The 22095-nt window shown below is 49.1% G+C and overlaps 1 long non-coding RNA gene across 1 annotated transcript; it reads left to right on the top strand.

Annotated features, from left to right (window-relative positions):
- Positions 1 to 1174: 1174 nt before the first annotated feature.
- Positions 1175 to 20693, top strand: LOC120996566. Its single transcript, XR_005777804.1, has 2 exons — positions 1175 to 1328; positions 20640 to 20693. It is a non-coding gene; the product is annotated as an uncharacterized LOC120996566 (long non-coding RNA).
- Positions 20694 to 22095: the final 1402 nt, after the last annotated feature.

A 22095-nucleotide genomic window follows, 5' to 3' on the forward strand; every position in this document is an offset into this window, starting at 1 on the left:
GGGCTATGATATGCACAATTAACCCCTTCAGGTGCAGCACCTGAGGGGTTAATTGTGCGGATCACAGCCCCCTGTAAGAGATCGGGTGCTGCCAGGCAGCAGGGGGCAGTCATGTACACAGTTCTCAGTATATTCTAACTAGAAGCGTCCCCATCACCATGGGAACGCCTCTGTGTTAGAATATACTGTCGGCTTTGAGTTTTCACGAAGTGAAAACTCATCTCTGAAAAAGCTTTTATGCAGACGGATCTTCGGATCCGTCTGTATGAAAGTAACCTACGGCCACGGATCACGAACGCGGATGACAATCTTGTGTGCATCCGTGTTCTTTCACGGACCCATTGACTTGAATGGGTCCGTGAACCGTTGTCCGTCAAAAAAATAGGACAGGTCCTATTTTTTTGACGGACAGGAAACACGGATCACGGATGCGGCTGCAAAACGGTGCATTTTCCGATTTTTCCACGGACCCATTGAAAGTCAATGGGTCCGCGAAAAAAAAACGGAAAACGGCACAACGGCCACGGATGCACACAACGGTCGTGTGCATGAGGCCTTAAGCAGAGAAAAAGTCAGTTACCGGGTAGATGAAAGTTTGTTTGGGTTATGAGGTGGAATAGTGCTTGGCTGCAGTCACGGAGGGGGCAGAGATGTCAGCTGGTTCCCGGTCTCTCCAAACACATTGGCACGATGTGACCCCCTATCAGAAAAGACACCGCCCGCTGGCTTGCATGGGCTTATGTCCTGTAGCTGGCTGCTCCCCTCTGCTCCTCTGGGAAGGGTCCACCCCTACTTCTCTGGTGCTGGCAGCAAATGACCCATAAAACCCCTTAGGGCTCATAGCCCCAGACCAGAATGTTGCAGGAAGATGGTTCTGGGCCCAATTGATCCACCTGGGTTCCGGCTATAACTAGAGTCCAAGCATGGTACCGTTATTTGGTTTCTGTGGGGAGATATGTATATCTCCCCTCCCGAGCATCCTAGCCTCAATCCAGGACCCCGTGGATGTTTGACTTTGCCCCAGGATCGCAAAAAGATAACAGAATTTTGCCTGGGATGGACGGACGATTCATAATTCATTTATGAAATGTAGGGACCAACATGTTTGGGAGGTATCATTGATCCTGGGCAAGGGCTGAGACCTCCTGCTGGGGGTTTTCCTGCAGGATTAGCTTGCCTCCAACCTGGCTGGTTGAGGTGTGACTTTATCCATCTGGGGCCTCCTAGAAGCCTGGACCCCTGGGGCTTCCTCCCTAGCTAGCTGACATCAGATGGCTGGGGGATGAGAACATATTTTGCATGTACACTGACTGTGTACATGCCAAAAGGTGAATCAAATGACAATCAGGGCTGCCAATAAGTTCCTGAGGAATAGAGTCACCTAGACCGAGCACGACACTGAGGCCACAATTACTGGCGTCAGTCGGTACTACAAATGGCCGCGTGAAGTCAGCTGCCTGTGGTGCCGGGAAGCTGTCCTTCAGCGCCTGGAAGGCCGTCTCGAAGTCGGTTGTCCAATTGACTGCGGAGGGCAGATTCTTCCTGGTGCGGTCCCTCATGGGCCTCGCCAGGCTACTATAGTGGGGCGCGAACCCCCTATAGTACCCGGCGGTGAGCAGGAAGGACATCACCTGGTTCTTGTCCTGGAGGGTGGGCCAGGATGCGCTGGCATCCACTCTCCCGGACTCTGGTTCCGAAGCTTCCCCGCCTGCCCGGGGCCCCTCACTTTTGCCCAGCTGGCCCTTTCCTGGCGTAATGGTCAAGCCTGCCTGGCAGATCTGCCCAGGTCGATGACTGGGATGGGCCCCTCGGGCGCTGGGGACACGTGGCCTTGAAGTGTCCTGGCTGATTACACAAGTGGCAAAGTCGGTGTTTCCCCACCGATGTGGAAAGTGAAGTCGGGGCCGGTGTCCACTTGGGCCTAGGGGCAGGGGCAGCAGGGGCAGAGTGTGTCTTACTGTCACAACCAGACAGCTGAGAAGCTCTGACAGGAGCCTTCCAGATCCTCCTCCTTGAGTTTCTTTGTTTTGGTTTCAGTTCCTCATCTCGTTAGTCTATCTCAGCTGTCATGCAGTTGGACTGATTGCTTCCCTTTAAGTTCCTCCCCATAATGCAGTGTGCGGCTTATACAACTTCCTGGAGTGTGTGTGCATGCTGTTCCTCTATCCCAGTCCTCTGCAAGATAAGTACTGTTCCTTTATTTGTGATTTTCTGTCTGCTGGATTTCAGGAGACCCTGACTCCCTCCGTGTCTAGTGTAGGGAGCCGGTGGTCGTGTCCCCTCACTATTGTAGGGTCTTCAGGTATTAGATAGCCGAGGTATGTGGATATGCGCCCATCCACCTTTGGGGTGTTCGCATAGGCTGAGCAGTCAGGGAGAGTGGCAGGTCTCATGCAGGGGTCTCCCTTTTGTTCCTTAGTTGTGGATCCAGTGAGTCATTGATGATAATTGCATTGTCTTGTTTCCTGTACACCATCCGTGACATTATAAGCCGCCAAGCATGGATCCGGTTTCACTTTTGGCTGAACGCTTCCAGGGTCTTTCATTGGAGGTAGCTGATCTCCGTAAGACTTTTTCTCAGTTTCAAGTGACCGGTTCAGCTTGCGTTCATGGAGTTTGTTCTGAGCCTAAGATCTCGCTCCCGGATACGTTCTCCGGGGGTAGTGAGTATTTTGTGCGTTTTAGAGAGGCTTGCAAACTCCATTTTCGCCCTCTTCTCCATTCCTCTGGTGATGAGGAACGGAGGGTGGGGATCATTATATCGCTGCTATGGGGTAACGCTCAGTCCTGGGCCTTTTCGCTGCCGGAGGGGGCACGGCCCCTCCGTTCAGTGGATGAATTCTTTTTAGCCCTGGGTCAGATATATGATGATCCGGATCGTATTGCTCTGGCTGAGTCTAGACTACGTCTGTTATGCCAGGGTAAACAATCCGCAGAGATATACTGCTCAGAATTTCGGAGATGGGCAGCTGATACTGGTTGGAATGATGCTGCACTCCGAAGTCAATTTTGCCATGGTCTTTCAGAGGGATTGAAAGATGCATTTGCCTTTCATGAGAGACCTACCTCCTTGGATTCTGCTATGTCTCAGGCCGTTCGTATTGACAGGCGTCTTAGAGAGAGAGGAGAGATCTCTCCTTCCTGTCATACTCAGTCCCGGGACAGTGCAGCGGTCTCATTCTGTGCGCAGGGGTCTCAGTCGCTGTCAGCCCCTTCTGAGCAGGAGCCCATGCAGCTGGGGTTGATTGCCTCTGACAATAGAAGATTCAGCCCGCATGGGAGGGTTTGTTTTTGTTGTGGAGGTATAAATCATTTGGCAAATGAGCAAGAGCATTTTTTGTGAGATTTTTGTGGATAGTGGAGCAGCTGTCAATCTCATTGATAATCAATTTGCAATAACTCATGGTTTCCAGGTATGCACTTTGGGAAAGGATATTCCTGTTTTTGCTATTGATTCCACTCCACTTTCTCAGAAATCATTAAAGGGCATAGTTCACAATATCCGTTTAATTGTGAGTGATGCTCATGTTGAGGATGTGTCATGTTTCGTCCTTAGCGGTTTGCCTACTCCTCTAGTGTTGGGGCTACCCTGGCTCACTAAACATAACCCCACCATTGATTGGCAAGCGAGGCAAATAAATGGTTGGAGTGACTTTTGCAGAGAGAATTGCCTCATGACATCTGTTTCTGAGGTTTCTACTAAGACTGTACCACCTTTCCTCTCTGAATTTTCGGATGTCTTCTCTGAGAGTGGAGTTCAGGATTTGCCTCCGCACAGGGAGTACGATTGCCCTATTAATCTCATCCCAGGCGCCAAGCTGCCTAAATCTCGTTTATACAATCTTTCCCAACCTGAGAGGGTCACTATGCGTGCTTATATCTCTGAGAGTCTGAGAAAAGGACACATACAACCCTCGAAGTCACCTGTTGCCGCTGTTTTTTTCTTTGTTAAGAAAAAAGATGGTTCTTTAAGACCTTGTCTGGATTTCAGGGAGCTGAACAGTATCACTATTCGTGACCCTTATCCGCTTCCTCTGATCCCGGACCTGTTTAACCAGGTTGTTGGGGCTAAAGTCTTTTCCAAATTAGACCTAAGAGGGGCATACAACCTGGTCAGGGTCAGAGAAGGAGACGAATGGAAGACGGCTTTCAATACCCCTGAGGGCCATTTTGAGAATTTGGTTATGCCTTTTGGTTTGATGAATGCCCCAGCCGTTTTTCAGCATTTCGTGAACAGCATTTTTTATCATTTAATGGGAAAATTTGTATTAGTGTATTTGGATGACATTTTGATTTTTTATCCTGATTTCAAGACTCATAAGGAACACTTACGTCAGGTCTTGCTCATTCTGCGGGAGAATAAATTATACGCAAAACTGGAAAAATGTGTGTTTGCGGTTCCAGAAATTCAATTTCTGGGGTTTCTTCTCTCCGCTTCTGGTTTTCGCATGGACCCCGAGAAGGTCCGCGCTGTGCTTGACTGGGAGCTTCCTGAGAATCAGAAGGCGCTGATGCGTGTTTTGGGCTTTGCCAATTATTACAGGAAATTTATTTTGAATTATTCCTCTGTTGTTAAACCACTGTCATGGTCTTACCTTCTTGCTGTTCTCCTTCGTTTGACATGTGCTGGCGGCCATCTTGGTTTCTGGGTTTCTTGTAGCCTTCCACCCTGCGGCTCCTACTTCCCACTGGGAGGAGCTGGATGCCTAGCTCATATATATAGGAGGTCTGTGGCTTCAGTTCCTTGCTTGGCCCTCCTGTGTTCACATGCTTCTAAGACTGCTGCTGCTTCTGGTTCCTGATCCTGGCTTCGTCTGACTACCCTGCTGGTTCCTGATCCTGGCTTCGTCTGACTACCCTGCTGGTTCCTGATCCTGGCCTCGTCTGACTACCCTTCTGGTTCCTGACCCCTGGCCTCTCAAAGACTCTGCTTCGGTTTCACCATCCGCTTGGACTTTTGCTTTACAGCTTTATTTTCAATAAAGCCTTCTTATTTCCACTTATCTCTTGTTGTACGTCTGGTTCATGGTTCCGTGACATTAGGACCAAGCCATGAATTCTGACGGTACAGGGCCATCCTCGCTACCCATGCTGGTTGCCAGACTTGATCAGCAGGATCACCTGTTGGGTCGGTTCGCTGTGGCGTTGCTAACCCTGCTTGAACGAAGGGGCGGAGCTAGCGTCTGAGCCGGATGGCTGTGTGAACTGCTGCTCTGCAGATAGCGATTCCCACAGAAGCTCTTATACCCAGCTAATTCAGCCCAAAATGGTCAAGATCGGGGGACCGAGACCCGCTGATGCCCCTGAACCATCTAAATCTAATCCACAGGCGGGCGGAATAGAGAAATTTATAAAGAAAGCGGCACAAACCTATGTAGCCAGAGATTCCAAAATGGCGCCGGAACCCCCGCGCACACCGAGGAGCAAGCTGCGAGCAGAGGACGCAGCTGAGAAGGTGAGAGATGAATCCCCTGAGGTGGACACATTAACGCTCTCCAGATCCTTCCTAAAGAAAGCTCTATCTGAAGCCCTAGAACCGCTCAAGTCTGATCTTAATTCCATTAAGGAAGATGTGAAGCACATAGGGAGAAGAGTGGAAGCGCTGGAAGAAGCAAACACTGCCCTTACCGCTCACCAGATCGCGATCTCAGATAATATGGCCACTCACCAAAAGCACTTAAATACCCTCTATATGCAGCTAGAGGACCAGGAAAACAGGGGCAGGAGAAACAACCTCCGATTTAGAGGAGTCCCAGAATCAGTAGGCCCAGATGACATCCCTGAAACAGTCATGCAGATTTGCTTGAAACTCCTGGGCCCTGACTCCACTCATGAAGTGTTCATAGAACGTGCTCACAGAGCATTGCGCCCCAAGCCGCAATCCACAGACCCTCCCAGGGACATAATCTGCAAATTTTTGCACTTTCCTGTTAAGGAAGCTATCCTGAAAGGCGCAAGAGATTTCCCCCAGCTATCATGGGATGACAACCCTATTTCCCTATATCAGGACTTAGCTCAATCTACGCTGAAAAAGCACAAATCCTTAAAACCCCTCACCGACCTGCTGAGAAACAAAAAAGTCATGTATAGATGGCTATTCCCGTTCGGGCTGTCCTTCTTCCACAATGGACGCAGAATCTCTATTCAATCCTTCGCAGATATGGATAAAGCGTACGACATCCTGCAAATCTTGCCACTACCCATTGAAAACTGGGAGCTTGTCCGAGATGCCTCTGATATTCCCACTCTGAGTTCAGATGGTCCATGGGAGACCCCTCGTACTCAAAGACCTCATAAGATAAGAAGAAATCGTCAACCATCTTCTTCTAAACGACTGACACTCACAGATGATTGATAGTTTTATCTCACGATCACCTTCTTAATATTAGGCTGTGAGAAAAGTTGCCTTGTCTGATTTGTATGTTAACAGTCATCTTACGATTGATTTTATATAAAAATCTCTCAGACAGACCATTATAAGATGCTAATTTGTTATTCTATATCTCTAGCTGGAGTTAAATCCTAAGAAATTTTCTCCTTAAAGAGGAATCGTCATGTTTGCATTTTACTGAAAGTAATGCAATATCCCCCCTTGCCCTTAATGCTAGTCTGCTCTTATTTCTTAGCAGCATGCTGGCGCTATTTTTTGTTGTGTTTTTGTTTATTTTGTTATGTTGTTAACTTTTTTTTGTCCTTTGATAGGTCTCAAGAATTCTTTAAAATGTACTGTCCATATACTGATGTGCATCTCCTGTCTGGTGAATTCCCTTTCCTATGCTGGAGCCAACGCTTGCCTCGAGGTGGTACCCTCCCTTCATTCTGGTTGGTCGATCATACACACTTTGCACTCATACTTATAGCTGTACCCTCTACCTACATCTACCACAATTATGGCAGACTTAAGAGTGGCAACTTATAATGTTAAAGGGATGAGATCTCCATCAAAGAGATGCCAGATCTTCTCCCTTTTAAATAAGGAAAGATGTTCTTTAATTTTCCTCCAGGAAACACACTTTAAACATGGAAGTTATCCCAATCTTTCTTTTTCTAAATTTCCCACTTGGTATCACTGTGGTGCAGGGGGTGCCGCCTCGAGGGGAGTCAGTATTGGCTTCCATAGAAAGCTCCCTTTCCTTTATAATTCACATATACAAGACCCAGAAGGCAGATTTCTCATTCTCAAAGGTCTGATAGGAAGTTCTCTATATACCTTAGTAAATGTATATGCCCCAAATACGGAACAGATCACTTGGCTTTCCACGCTAATAGACCTAGTAGAAATCCACAAAGAAGGCACACTGATAATGGCTGGAGATTTTAACCTAGCTTTTAACCCGCTTCTAGACACCACCTCAAAAAAATCAACTACTTCCCAGAAAGCCCTTAATTTCCTCCAAACGAAACTTTCAAACCTTGGAGTTACTGATGTATGGCGCTGCCTTAACCCCCATGGTTTGGACTACTCTTTTTACTCTGCCTCTAATAAATCTTATAGCAGGATTGACTATATCCTCATCTCAAAAGAACACCTTCAGTTATGCTCACTTGCCAGGATAGGAGATATAACTCTATCTGATCATTCCCCTATATTCTGTGATATACACCCTCCCCATAGATCTAATAGAAAATCGAACTGGAGATTTAATGAATCCTTACTAGGAAATGCTAAATATACAACCCAAATTTCCTCCTTTCTAGAAGAATACTTCTCAATCAACAACACTAAAGATATATCACCTCAAATAATTTGGGATGCCCACAAGGCCTTTATTAGGGGCAGACTAATTAGCTTATGTTCCTATCTGAAAAAACAATCCGAGAAAAAGCTCTCCAACTTATTATCTAAAATCCATACTTTGGAAAAAGCACATAAACAATCTCTGTTAGCCCAACATCTCTCAGAACTCACCTCCCTCAGGACAGAACTGAAGAACTTTCTTAATGAGAAATCTGCTAAATATTACCTATCTGCACAACAGAAAGTCTTTGCACATGGAAATAAAGCATCTAAGTTTGCAATGCAGAGAATTAAACAGAGAAAAACCGCCCGCTATATACAAAGCATTAAATCGCCCCAAAACACTCTCCTCTATAAAGCAAAAGAAATTGCAGACCAATTTAAGAAGTTCTATGAGTCTCTGTACAATCTCCCCCCTACTATACTCCCAGACCCCTCGCTAGACAGAAACTCTAACATTAATATCTTTCTATCTTCCCTTAAACTGCCATCACTATCTATATCCCAAAAAGAATCCCTGTCCAAACCATTTACCATTCCAGAATTATTAGCTGCCATTAAATCGACCCCTAAAGGAAAATGCCCAGGCCCAGACGGATTTCCTATAACCTATTACTCAACTTTTAAAGAAATTCTCCTCCCCTTTTTGCTCCCAGTCTATAATCTGGCCTTAGACAAACATCCACTTACTGCAGATATGACAAAAGCCATTATTACAGTTATCCCTAAACAAGGCAAAGATCCCACCTTATGCTCAAATTTTCGTCCCATTTCCCTCTTAAATGTGGACCTTAAATTACTTTCAAAAATGTTAGCCACTAGATTGCAGTGCCTATTGCCTCAATTGATCCACTCAGATCAGGTGGGTTTTGTCAGAGGCAGAGAAGGCAAAGACAACACCACTAAAGTATTAAATGCCTTATATTACGCCTACCATAGATCCTCCCCCTTGGTTTTGCTTGGCACAGACGCCGAAAAAGCATTCGATAGGGTGGATTGGATTTACATCTCTCTAACCCTGTCGAAATTTCAAATACCAACACCATTTATTAATGCAATTTTCTCTATGTATACCCACTCTTCGGCGTCTGTGTCAGTCAATGACACATTATCTTCTAGCTTCCCCATTAGCAATGGAACAAGACAGGGATGCCCACTTTCCCCCCTTCTCTTTGTCCTGGTTATGGAAACCCTGTTACAATCCCTTAGACAAGACCCTGACATCAAAGGCCTACAGATTAGTGGATATGAATTTAAGCTTGCTGCATTTGCAGACGATCTCTTAATAATCACTACCAACCCACTTAAATCTATACCTATAATCTTATCTAACCTCAATTATTTTGGCTCGTTATCAAACTTCAAAATAAATGCAACTAAATCCCAGATAATTCACATGGGCCTTTCCCCACATAGCCTCACATCTCTCCAAAACAATTCCCCCTTTAATTGGCATACCCAACAGTTGACATATCTAGGAGTGAAATTATCCCCTTCTCTTGGAGACTTATTTAAACTTAACTATAAACCTCTTTTAGCTTCCATAACCACCCAATTAGACTCCCTTAATTTTCCTTATTTATCCTGGTTTGGTAGAAAGAACATCCTTATGTCCTTGGTAATACCTAGACTTACATACTTGATGCAGGTACTTCCTATCGAAATCCCCAAATCCTATTTCTCCTCCCTTAACAAGAGTATACGCAAATTTATATGGCAGGGGAAGAAGTCTCGTATTTCTTTTGAAACTTTAACAAAACCAAGATCCAGGGGAGGTATCGGACTCCCTGACCGAGAGACATATATGAAAGCCATTCAACTTGCAAGAATAGTGGATTGGATCAGAAATCCCCCCCATAAATCGTGGTTAGTGCTAGAGAACGCTTTTCTACCTTCCCCCATTAGGGCCCTCCTTTTGGCCAACAGGCCCCCCCCAGTCCTCAGCTCTATTCCGAACTCCTTGATCAGGAACACCTTTAAAGTCTGGGGGTGGTTCTTGGCCAACATGGGGGCTCTGACCCTTCCTTCTCCTTTCATTTCTATAAAAGACGTGATTACCCTAGCTCCCAAAGAATTGAGAGACAGTTGTCCCCCCGCTCTTGAAAAAATAGAGATGGAGGTTTCAAAACTGTTTAAGGAAGATGGAGGTATCCTTTCGGATCAAGATATTTGTGACCTTCTCAAGGTTACACTCAAAAACCCTTTCCTTTTAAACTTTATTAGAAAGGAATCGCTCCTTATTGCAAAAAAAACCTCTCCTGTTCAAGACCTTCTTTGGTTTGACAAGATGATTGGAACTTCTATATATCCCCCCAAAGCCATATCTAGTATCTATAAACAACTTAAATCTCCGCCCTCCGCTGTTAAGCCTGCTGCGATTGGACTCTGGGAAAAAGACTTACAACGTAATTTGTCTCCCCCTGAAATATCAAAGATCTTGATAACCCCACATAAGATATCTAGATGTATTCTGATTCAAGAAAACAGTTATAAAATACTGATGCGCTGGTACAAAACCCCAGATAAGACTTGTCTTTATAATCCACATTTCACTGATACCTGTTGGAGGTGTTGTAAAGAGAGGGGTTCCTTTCTCCATATATGGTGGTTGTGTGATCTTATCCAGCCATGGTGGTCTGAGATTGTCAAACTCAGTAACAAAATTTGCCAGACCTCCTTCCCTTGCACCCCGGAGATTGTATTACTCAGTCTTGGTATTGGAATATCCAAATCCCGCAAAACAATACTTTTCTCTTTCATGATAGTAGCAGCCAGACTACTAATTCCTAAACTCTGGCTGTCAACTGATGTCCCTTGTCTAGGACATTGGATTAATAGACTAGATCAAATTTATCGTCTAGAAGAGATTTCTCATTGGGAACAGCGTACCAGGCATGTCTTTCTTCAAATTTGGGCCCCTTGGAGAGAATATAGAAAATTCACATAGATACTGCTACCTAATCCAAGCTATATAGACCTTATCTAAACTGCTACCTAATCCAAGCTATATAGACCTTATCTAAATATTATTCTAGTTCTACATTCTATATACAACTCCTGATTTATAATTGCTGACACTTCAGTACCCTTTATCGCAGAGATATATCTAAAAAAAAAACTGTTAAAATGCATTTATGTAAAATGTTTCTTCAATATTGCTTCACCTATCTTCTTGGACCTCATGGACCCTCTTGATGTTTATTTTAATTTCTTTTGTATGTTTAACTGTTCTATTTTATTTCAACAAAGATTGAAATGTAAAACTACTTGGTCTAACAAGATTGTACATCTGCGATCTCTCGTGCAATGTTTCTGACCATTGCTTTGTTTGTATGTTACAAATAAAACAATAAAAATTGTCAATATAAAAAAAAAAAAACCCTGCTTGAACGCACGGCTCATTTCGCTCCCGTTGCCGATGGGTCGGTTGTCGCTCCTACTGCCGCTCCGGTTGTTGCGCCAGAGTCTACCCCGACACCTGTTGTTGCGCCTGCGGTGTTTCGGGGTATGACCGGTTCTGCCCCTCTTCCACAGCGCTTTGGGGGAGAGCCAACTCAGTGCCGAGGTTTCCTTAACCAGGTGGGCATTTATTTCGAGTTGCTGCCACATGCCTTTCCCACTGAGAGATCAAAGGTGGGCTTCTTGATCTCGCTGCTCTCGGACAATGCCTTGGCCTGGGCCAGCCCTTTATGGGAGAACAACAATCCGGTGGTTGCCGAGTTTTCCGGTTTTGTTGCTTCTCTTCGGAAGGTATTCGATGTGCCGGCTCGTGCTGCCTCTGCTGCGAAGCTCCTTATGTCCATCAGACAGGGTTCACGATCCGTAGCTGAATACGCCATTGAGTTTCGTACCCTGGCAGCAGAGGTGGGCTGGAATAATGAGGCTCTGGTCGCTGCTTTCTCTCATGGTCTCTCGGATGCCTTGAAGGATGAGGTTGCAGCTAAGGACCTACCAGTGGAGCTCGAGTCTCTTATTTCTTTCCTGATTTTGATTGACACCAGACTCAGGGAGAGACCTTCCTTTAAGGAGAGCCTGCGGAGGTCTTCTAACAAATTGGCGCCTACGTTTGCTGTCCCACCCGTGCCTCCCTCTCCTCCCACGCCTCCTGGGGATGACTTGTCTGGGGGTGAACCCATGCAGCTGGGGTTTGCTCGCCTGTCCGAGGGGGAGAGGGTACTCCGGAGACGCGAGGGCCGATGCATGTACTGTGGTCTCGGTGGGCATTTTCGGTTGGCATGTCCGAACAGTCCGGGAGAACGCTCGCACCTGAGATCCTGTCGGGGGCAGATCTTGGGTGGAGTCGCCTCGTCCCCGGTTTCCCGTGTTGACAAACCACTGATCACTGTTGTCCTCTCCTGGGTCGGGGGCTCGGTGACGACCCAGGCGTTGGTGGACTCTGGTGCTGGTGGTTTGTTCATTGATAGTGTGTTCGCTGCCGCCAATTCCATTCCTCTGCAGGCTCGAGGTTCTCCACTGGCTCTTGAGGCGATAGACGGCAGACCCCTTCTGCCGCCACACGTGACTCATGAGACCCTTCCAGTGGGGATAGCCATTGGTGCCGTTCACAGAGAGTCGGTCTGCCTCCAGGTTATTTCGTCTCCACACTACTCGGTGGTCTTGGGGTACCCCTGGCTACAGAAGCATAATCCGACTTTCCATTGGAGATCGGCCGAGATCCTCTCGTGGTCACCGCAGTGTGGGGCTAGTTGCATCCATGGGTCTGTCAAGTTGCTGTGTACTTCCTCGGACTCTCTGTTGCCTCCTGAATACGAGGAGTACCGGGATGTATTCGATAAGGTGCGCGCGGTTGCCCTACCTCCGCACCGCCCATACGATTGTGCCATAGAGTTACAACCTGGTGCCGTTCCTCCTCGTGGCAAAGTCTATCCACTGTCGGTAGCGGAGAATGAGGCCATGGAGGAGTACGTGAGGGAGGCGCTTTCACGCGGACACATTCGCAAATCCTCGTCCCCGGCAGGGGCTGGATTTTTCTTTGTGAAAAAGAAGGGCGGTGAGTTGAGGCCTTGCATCGATTACAGGGGTCTCAATCGCATCACGATCAAGAACGCTTACCCGATACCCTTGATTTCCGAGCTGTTCGATCGCCTTAAAGGGGCCACAGTCTTTACCAAACTCGACCTGAGGGCGGCATATAACCTGGTAAGGATCAAGGCGGGCGATGAGTGGAAGACCGCGTTTAACACCAGGACCGGTCATTATGAATCCTTGGTTATGCCCTTTGGGTTGTGCAATGCGCCCGCAGCCTTTCAGGAATTCATCAACGATGTTTTCCGTGACCTGTTGCAGCAGTGTGTGGTGGTCTATTTGGATGACATCTTGGTATATTCTGAATCCATGGAGGCCCACATTCTGGATGTCAGACGAGTGTTGCAACGGTTACGAGAGAACAAGCTGTTCGGTAAGCTTGAGAAATGCGAATTTCACCGATCCCAGGTAACCTTCTTAGGTTACATCATTTCCGCTGAGGGGTTCTCCATGGATCCTGAGAAGGTTTCGGCTGTCTTACAGTGGCCCCAGTTCAGTGGTCTTCGTTCCCTGCAGCGCTTTTTGGGCTTCGCCAATTATTATCGGAAGTTCATCAGGGACTTTTCCATGCTGGCCAAGCCTCTCACGGATCTGACCAGGAAGGGCAGTAATTCCCAGGTCTGGCCGCTCGAGGCCATCCGAGCTTTTGAGGCCCTAAAGTCCGCTTTTGTGTCGGCTCCGATTCTGTCGCATCCCAACCCTGGGTTGCCCTTTGTCCTCGAGGTGGACGCGTCTGAGACGGGAGTAGGCGCCCTTCTGTCTCAGCGTAGAACACCAGAGGGTCCTCTGCTTCCTTGTGGGTTTTACTCCCGGAAACTGTCTTCCGCGGAGTGCAACTATCAGATTGGTGACAGGGAGTTATTGGCCATCGTGCAGGCCCTTAAAGAATGGAGGCACTTGCTCGAGGGTTCGGTGGTTCCGGTTCTCATCCTGACGGACAATAAGAATCTGACCTACCTTTCTGAGGTCAAGAGATTGACACCATGTCAGGCCAGATGGGCTCTGTTCTTGTCACGTTTTAATTACGTGGTCTCCTACCTACCCGGTTCCAAGAACATCAGGGCGGATGCCCTATCACGGCAGTACTCCGAGCTGTCCAGGGAGGAGTCGATTCCGACTTCGGTCATACCTCCGAATCAGATCCTGGCCGCCATTCGCACCAGCCTGACCTCTCCCCTGGGTGAGCAGATTTTGGCGGCTCAATCTGGTGCTCCCTCTGGGAGACCCAACGGCAGATGTTTTGTGCCTGAGGAGTTGCGCACTCGGTTGTTGCGAACCTACCATAACTCCAAGACCGCGGGGCATCCTGGAAAGAATCAGCTGTCCTGGGCTGTTTCACGTCTGTTCTGGTGGCCTTCCCTACGTTCCGACATCGCCGCATATGTAGCGGCATGCTCCGTTTGTGCCCAGAGTAAGTCCCCTCGGCACCTTCCGTTGGGCCTTCTGCAACCCATAGCCACCGGGGAGCGCCCATGGTCACACCTGGGGATGGATTTCATTGTGGACCTCCCTGCATCCCGAGGCCATACGGTCATTCTCATGATTGTGGATCGGTTTTCCAAAATGTGCCACTGTGTTCCTCTCAAGAAGTTACCCTCTGCACAAGAGTTGGCCACGATTTTTGCCAGGGAGGTCTTCCGGTTGCACGGTTTGCCCAAGGAGATTGTGTCGGATCGGGGGAGTCAGTTTGTGTCCAGGTTCTGGCGCGCCTTTTGCTCCCAGTTGGGGATTCATCTCTCCTTCTCCTCGGCCTACCACCCTCAGTCCAATGGGGCCGCAGAACGATCCAATCAGGCCTTGGAGCAATTCCTTCGTTGCTATGTCTCCGATCACCAAGACAATTGGGTTGACCTCCTGCCTTGGGCTGAGTTTGCCAGGAACACGGCGGTGAACTCTTCCTCTGGGACGTCTCCCTTCATGGCCAATTATGGGTTCCAACCTGCCGTGTTACCGGAGGTATTCTCTCCCCAGGATATTCCGGCTGTGGAGGATCACCTTTCCCTCCTACGTGCTTCTTGGGTACAGATCCAGAAGTCCCTTGAGGCCTCTGCGCAGCGCCAGAGACTCCAGGCTGATCGCAGACGAGCGCCTGCTCCTTCCTACCAGGTCGGAGACCGTGTATGGTTGTCCACCCGCAACCTCAACCTTCGAGTGCCCACTCCCAAGCTGGCGCCTCGCTTTGTTGGTCCCTTCCGAGTGCTTCGCAGGGTAAACCCAGTAGCCTATGCCCTTGCGCTTCCTCCTGGCATGCGGATCTCTAACGTGTTTCATGTCTCCCTGTTGAAGCCACTGGTGTGTAATCGTTTCACTTCCTCTGTTCCTCGGCCTCGTCCGGTCCGAGTGGGCAATCGTGAGGAGTATGAGGTGAGCAATATCCTGGACTCACGCCTGGTCCGCGGTCGGGTGCAGTTTTTGGTCCATTGGCGTGGTTATGGTCCAGAGGAGCGTTCCTGGGTTCCCTCCGCAGATGTCCATGCTCCTGCCTTGCTCCGAGCCTTCCACGCACGCTTCCCTCAGAAACCGTTTTTTGCTCCGCGGAGGAGGGGCCCTTGAGGGGGAGGTACTGTCATGGTCTTACCTTCTTGCTGTTCTCCTTCGTTTGACATGTGCTGGCGGCCATCTTGGTTTCTGGGTTTCTTGTAGCCTTCCACCCTGCGGCTCCTCCTTCCCACAGGGAGGAGCTGGATGCCTAGCTCATATATATAGGAGGTCTGTGGCTTCAGTTCCTTGCTTGGTCCTCCTGTGTTCACATGCTTCTAAGACTGCTGCTGCTTCTGGTTCCTGATCCTTGCTTCGTCTGACTACCCTGCTGGTTCCTGATCCTGGCTTCGTCTGACTACCCTGCTGGTTCCTGATCCTGGCCTCGTCTGACTACCCTTCTGGTTCCTGACCCCTGGCCTCTCAAAGACTCTGCTTCGGTTTCACCATCCGCTTGGACTTTTGCTTTACAGCTTTATTTTCAATAAAGCCTTCTTATTTCCACTTATCTCTTGTTGTACGTCTGGTTCATGGTTCCGTGACAACCACTCACTGATATGACCAGAAAGGGGGTAGATTTTTCTTCCTGGTCGGTAGAGGCGCGTAAGGCCTTTTCTAATATCAAGGAGAGTTTTGCTTCCGCTCCCATCCTGGTACAACCTGATATTTCGTTACCCTTCATAGTTGAGGTTGATGCTTCTGAGGTAGGGGTGGGTGCGGTCTTGTCTCAGGGTTCCTCTCCTGCCAAATGGCAACCGTGTGCCTTTTTCTCGAAGAAACTCTCCCCCGCAGAGAGAAATTATGATGTGGGAGATAGGGAATTGTTGGCCATCAAGTTGGCTTTTGAGGAATGGCGCCATTGGCTAGAGGGAGCCAGACACCCTATTACCGTGTTTACTGACCATAAAAATCTGGCCTACTTGGAGTCAGCCAAGCGTCTGAACCCGAGACAGGCCAGATGGTCTTTGTTCTTTTCAAGGTTTAATTTTGTTGTCACGTTCCGCCCTGGGGTTAAGAATGTGAAGGCAGATGCCCTGTCACGTTGTTTTCCGGGAGGTGGGAATTTTAAAGACCCGGGTCCCATTTTGGCTGAAGGTGTGGTGGTCTCTGCTCTTTTTCCTGAATTGGAGGCAGAGGTGCAGGCAGCCCAGTCAGAGGCTCCTGATCTTTGTCCTCCTGGGAGGTTGTTTGTGCCTCTCGCTTTGAGACACAAGATTTTTAAGGAACACCACGATACGGTCCTTGCTGGGCACCCGGGGGCAAGAGCCACACTGGATCTCATCGCTCAGAGATTCTGTAAGTCGGTTGAGGGTTTTGTGGCAGCTTGCGAGACTTGCGCTCGTACCAAAGTCCCTCATTCACGGCCATCAGGTCCTCTCCTTCCCTTACCCATTCCTTCCCGTCCTTGGACACATCTGTCCATGGACTTCATAACGGACTTGCCTCGTTCCTCGGGGAAGACTGTGATTCTGGTGGTGGTGGACCGTTTTAGCAAAATGGTGCATTTCATCCCTTTTCCTGGTTTGCCCAATGCTAAGACGCTGGCGCAGGCATTTATTGACCACATTGTCAAATTGCATGGTATTCCTTCAGACATAGTCTCTGATAGGGGCACGCAGTTTGTTTCCAGATTCTGGAAGGCTTTCTGTTCTCGCTTGGGGGTTCGGTTGTCATTCTCTTCTGCTTTCCACCCGCAGTCGAATGGCCAGACAGAGCGCGTCAATTAGAATCTGGAGACATATCTGCGCTGTTTTGTGGCGGAGAATCAGGAGGATTGGTGTTTTTTTTTGTCCCTTGCTGAGTTTGCTTTAAATAACCGTCGTCAGGAGTCCTCTGATAAGTCACCATTTTTTGGTGCATATGGGTTTCATCCGCAGTTTGGGACTTTCTCGGGAGTGGGGTCTTCTGGTTTACCTGATGAGGACAGATTCTCCTCGTCTTTGTCATCTATTTGGCAAAAGATTCAGGATAATCTAAAGAGCATGAGTGAGAGATATAAGCGTGTGGCAGATAAGAGACGTGTGCCTGGTCCGGACCTGAATGTTGGTGATCTGGTGTGGTCGTCTACCAAAAATATCAAATTGAAGGTTCCCTCCTGGAAGTTGGGTCCTAGGTTTATTAGGCCTTACAAGATCCTGTCTGTCATCAATCCTGTTGCCTACCGTCTTGATCTTCCTCAGACTTGGAAGATCCATAATGTTTTTCATAAGTCCTTATTGAAACCTTATGTTCAACCTATTGTACCATCGCCTTTGCCTCCTCCTCCGATTATGGTTGATGGAAATCTTGAATTTCAGGTCTCTAGGATTGTGGATTCTCGTCTTGTCCGCGGTTCCCTCCAGTACCTCGTTCATTGGGAGGGTTATGGTCCTGAGGAGAGGATGTGGGTCCCAGTGACGGACATTAAGGCCACTCGTCTCATCAGGGCTTTCCATAGGTCCCATCCTGAGAAGGTGGGCTCTGAGTGTCCGGAGTCCACTCGTAGAGGGAGGGGTACTGTCACAACCAGACAGCTGAGAAGCTCTGACAGGAGCCTTCCAGATCCTCCTCCTTGAGTTTCTTTGTTTTGGTTTCAGTTCCTCATCTCGTTAGTCTATCTCGGCTGTCATGCAGTTGGACTGATTGCTTCCCTTTAAGTTCCTCCCCATAATGCAGTAGTGTGCGGCTTATACAACTTCCTGGAGTGTGTGTGCATGCTGTTCCTATTTCCCAGTCCTCTGCAAGATAAGTACTGTTCCTTTATTTGTGATTTTCTGTCTGCTGGATTTCAGGAGACCCTGACTCCCTCCGTGTCTAGTGTAGGGAGCCGGTGGTCGTGTCCCCTCACTATTGTAGGGTCTTCAGGTATTAGATAGCCGAGGTACGTGGATATGCGCCCATCCACCTTTGGGGTGTTCGCATAGGCTGAGCAGTCAGGGAGAGTGGCAGGTCTCATGCAGGGGTCTCCCTTTTGTTCCTTAGTTGTGGATCCAGTGAGTCATTGATGATATTGAATTGTCTTGTTTCCTGTACACCATCCGTGACACTTACCCCCTCTCCAGCAGACAGGTTTCCGGGCCCCTGAAGTCCTGCTGTTGGTGTATTCATTCGCCAGGGCTACTGTTGTGGAGGCCCCCTTTGGCTTTCGGTCACGGAGGTACTGCTGTAGGTCCTCTGGGCAATTCCACAAGAACTGCTCTGTGGCGATGAGCTCCTTCAGCTGCTGGACGATGGTGAGCTGCAATCCTGTGGTCCATTGGTCGACCGCTCACAGCAGGGCCCGCATGTGATCGGCCCAGCTCTGGGTAGAACCCCGCTGCAAATTCCTGAGTTTTTTCCAGTACGACTCAGGGGTTAAATTGTACTGCCAGACCAGAGCCTGTTTGATGTCCTCATAGCTCAGGATGGTCTCTCTGGGCAGGTACCCGAAGATTTCAAGGGCTTTTCCTCTGAGATGTGGCGTGAGGAATCGGACCCACTGGTCCTTCGGCAGCTGGTACTGATGGCAGGCCGTCTCAAATGCCAACAAAAAGGTGTCCAGGTCCCCATCTTTGTCCAGTAGGGGAAAGTCCTCTGCCCGCAGTTTTGGTATCCGGACCTCTGGAGACTCACATCGGGCTGGAGAAGGCTGCTGGAGTTGGAGCTGGAGCACTCACAGCTGATGCTCACGCTCGGCCTGCTCGCATTTTTTTTGCAGCTTCTGCTTGCTCGCGACGCTCTGCAGCCACCAGGAGGAGCTCAGAGGCTGCCTGGTCTCCGGCCTGGAGACGGTCCAGGGCAGCTTGTAGGAGAGCAGCCGAGCATGCCAGGGTGGGGGATGGGCAGGTGGAGTGAGGCCCACCGCGGACCTCACCTCCGGCAACTGGCTCCTTGGGGAGCTTTGGCTGTGCTCCCCCTCGCCTTGAATAAAGTTACCTTCTACCTCCTCCGGCCCCCTATCTTAGCCTTTCTGTGTTTGTATCTGACCATAATTGCCACGGATGGTTACTGACACCGACTGCAACCTAATGCACACACACACCTTATTGTATTTGCACTCAGACTGTCTAGTGTTAAGCTGATCTTAAGACTCCAGCGGCTAAAGCTACTGCTGGTCGTCTTTAGTGTCTGGGAGTATGGGTCTCACACTCACACTCACTAGTATCTCGATCTCACTTTGCTGCCACCAATATGTGACGGATACCACGCCTCGTGCCCGCTTGACGTCACCTACATCGAGCTTATGAGACAAAGTATGGTCAATTGTTACCAAAGCATGACGTTACGCCCCCCCAGAGGAGCGGGTAAGGTCAGCTTGGTACAGTTTACACAGACACCTCCTGTCCACGCAGGCACAGAGTGGCAACAAGCTGAGAGAGCCTTTTCACTGCCGCAGTGAAAACAGCACCTCCTCAGCCCGGGAAATTTGCCACCAGCTTCTTGTTTTGATATAAGCCCGGTCCGCTAATGGGATTATATAGGGTGAGAAACCAACCCGCAGTAGTTTATAACAAGGCCGAAACACGGACATGGGGATTCGCGATCGAGATACAAGATAGCACAAGATTAAATTATATATTTAATTGCCTTAAGGGAACACTAGTTATAACACTATACACACAGAATATATACAGTGGTCTGAGGTTACAGATACAGGTGATATAGGTACAACAGGGTTAAGCAGAGCAAAAATCAGTTACCGGGTAGATTAAAGTTTCTTTGGGTTATGAGGTGGAATAGTCCTTGGCTGCAGTCACAGAGGTGGCAGTGATGTCAGCTGGTTCCCGGTCTCTCCAAACACATTGGAAAGATGTGACCTCCTTCAGAAACGACACTGCCCGCTGGCTTGCATGGGCTTATGACCTGTAGCTGGCCGCTCCCCTCCCCGCTTCTGGGAAGGGTCCACCACTCCTTCTCTGGTGCAAATGACCCATAAAACTCCTTAGGGCTCATAGTCCCAGACCAGAATGTCGCAGGAAGATGGTTCCAGGCCCAATTGATCCGCCTGGGTTCCGGCTACAACTAGAGTCCAAGCATGGTACCGTTATTCGGTTTTTGTGGGGAGATATGTATAGCTCCCCTCCCGGGCATCCTAGCCTCAAGCCAGGACCCCGTGGATGTTTGGCTTTGCCCCAGGATAGCAAAAAGATAACCGAATTATGCCTGGGATTGATGGACGATTCACAATTCCTTATGAAATGTAGGTGCCAACATGTCTGGGAGGTATCATTGATCCTGAGACCTCCTGCTGAGGGTTTTCCTGCACGATTAGCTTGCCTCCAACCTGGCTGGTTGAGGTGTGACTTTATCCACCTGGGGCCTCCTTGAAGCCTGGACCCCTGGGGCTTCCTCCCTTGCTAGCTGACATAAGATGGCTGGGGGGTGAGAAAATATTTTGCATGTACAGACTGTACAGAAGGTGAATCAAATGACAATCAGGGCTGCCAATAAATGATAATCCATATTCCTCACATTGCTAATAAAATCTATGGGTCTTATGAGTGAGCCTCACTTTCTAGTTCTACTGGTACCACCATGACAGGCTCTGTGAATCTGGTCTGCTATTCTATGGTCAGAGTCTTACATTTCGGACAAGCCTGTAACGGTCGCGTACACACACACACAGGGGGGAGGGAAGTGACCACTGCGCTCCACCCTTACCCCTGGCCCTGCCTACTTGCCTCACGAGTCCTAATGACAGGGGAAAACTGGACGGCAATCCCTAACTTGGACCTGAGGATGACGGGTGCCTGCGGCCTGCGGTGGAGCCGGCTTCGTCTTCTGTTGGATCGTCAAGGGTAACTTCCGGAGGATCTGCGGCTGCTGGGCTGACCACCCAGGGACGGCCAGGTATGGAGACGACCTCGGCTTTATGTGTTCCTGGGGTGGGGTTTGTTTACCTAGTATGGGTTCTGAGAATTTTGCTAGGTAAATGCTGGCGAGTATCTTGTCCTTAGTGGTGGGGGCGGGTTCTGGAACTGGGGCGTCCCCGGCGGCGGTCTGGGCGCCCTCAGCTTCTGCACCTTTTTTGCCACAGGCGGCTGGGGGGGTTGGTTTGCCAGGCCCGGCAGTAGCGGTGCCCGAAGAGGCGGTTGGCGGTGGCGCTGTGGGCGTTGATAAAGGGGCGGTCGTTGAGGATGTGAGGCTGGCGGATTCGGCAAGAGGGGAAATTTATGTATGTTTCGAGGGACCGTTAGGGGCCCATTTAAAAATGGAGGTGAGGGAAAAAATCTGGAGGGGCGAGTATGTGGAGATTTTTTCTTTATTGCCTTTGGAGAAGTTTAATCTAGACAGGGGTAGAGTGGATGAGAGCAAGAAGGAGGACGAGGAAAAACGGCGATACAGGTTGATTCCTCGTACTTTTATGAACTGGTTGCAGGCGTTTGCAATTTTGGCGGGTGTTGTTGGGGAGAAGGCGCCGGAGCATTGTTCGGCCCTGTTTTGTTACATGGACGCGATTGGGGAGGCATACAGGGTCTATGGCGGGTCTGCGTGGCTCCGCTATGATGAGCAATTTAGGCAGAGAAAGGCGGTCCGGCCTAGCATTCGTTGGGATCACAAGGACATTAGTTTGTGGATGCGGCTGATGTCGGCGCCAAAGGTGGGGCAGCAGCCCTTTCGTGGAGCGGCCGGGGGCTCCTCGGCCTCGGACTCCCAGGGTGGCAGTAGGAGGAGTTGTTGCTGGCAATATAATGAGGGATATTGCAAGTTCCTCGCGGACTGCCGGTATAAGCACGAGTGCTCAGGATGCGGCAGTGCCCACAGTTTGTCGCAATGTTTTAAACGGGGTAGAGGAAAGAATTTTGAGATTGGGCAGAAGAGTGATGACGCCGGTGAAGGTGGGCGAGATGGCCCCCTTTCTAAGTAATTACCCA

The sequence above is a fragment of the Bufo bufo genome, chromosome 3, assembly GCF_905171765.1.
Source record: "Bufo bufo chromosome 3, aBufBuf1.1, whole genome shotgun sequence".
NCBI classification, from domain to species: domain Eukaryota; kingdom Metazoa; phylum Chordata; class Amphibia; order Anura; family Bufonidae; genus Bufo; species Bufo bufo.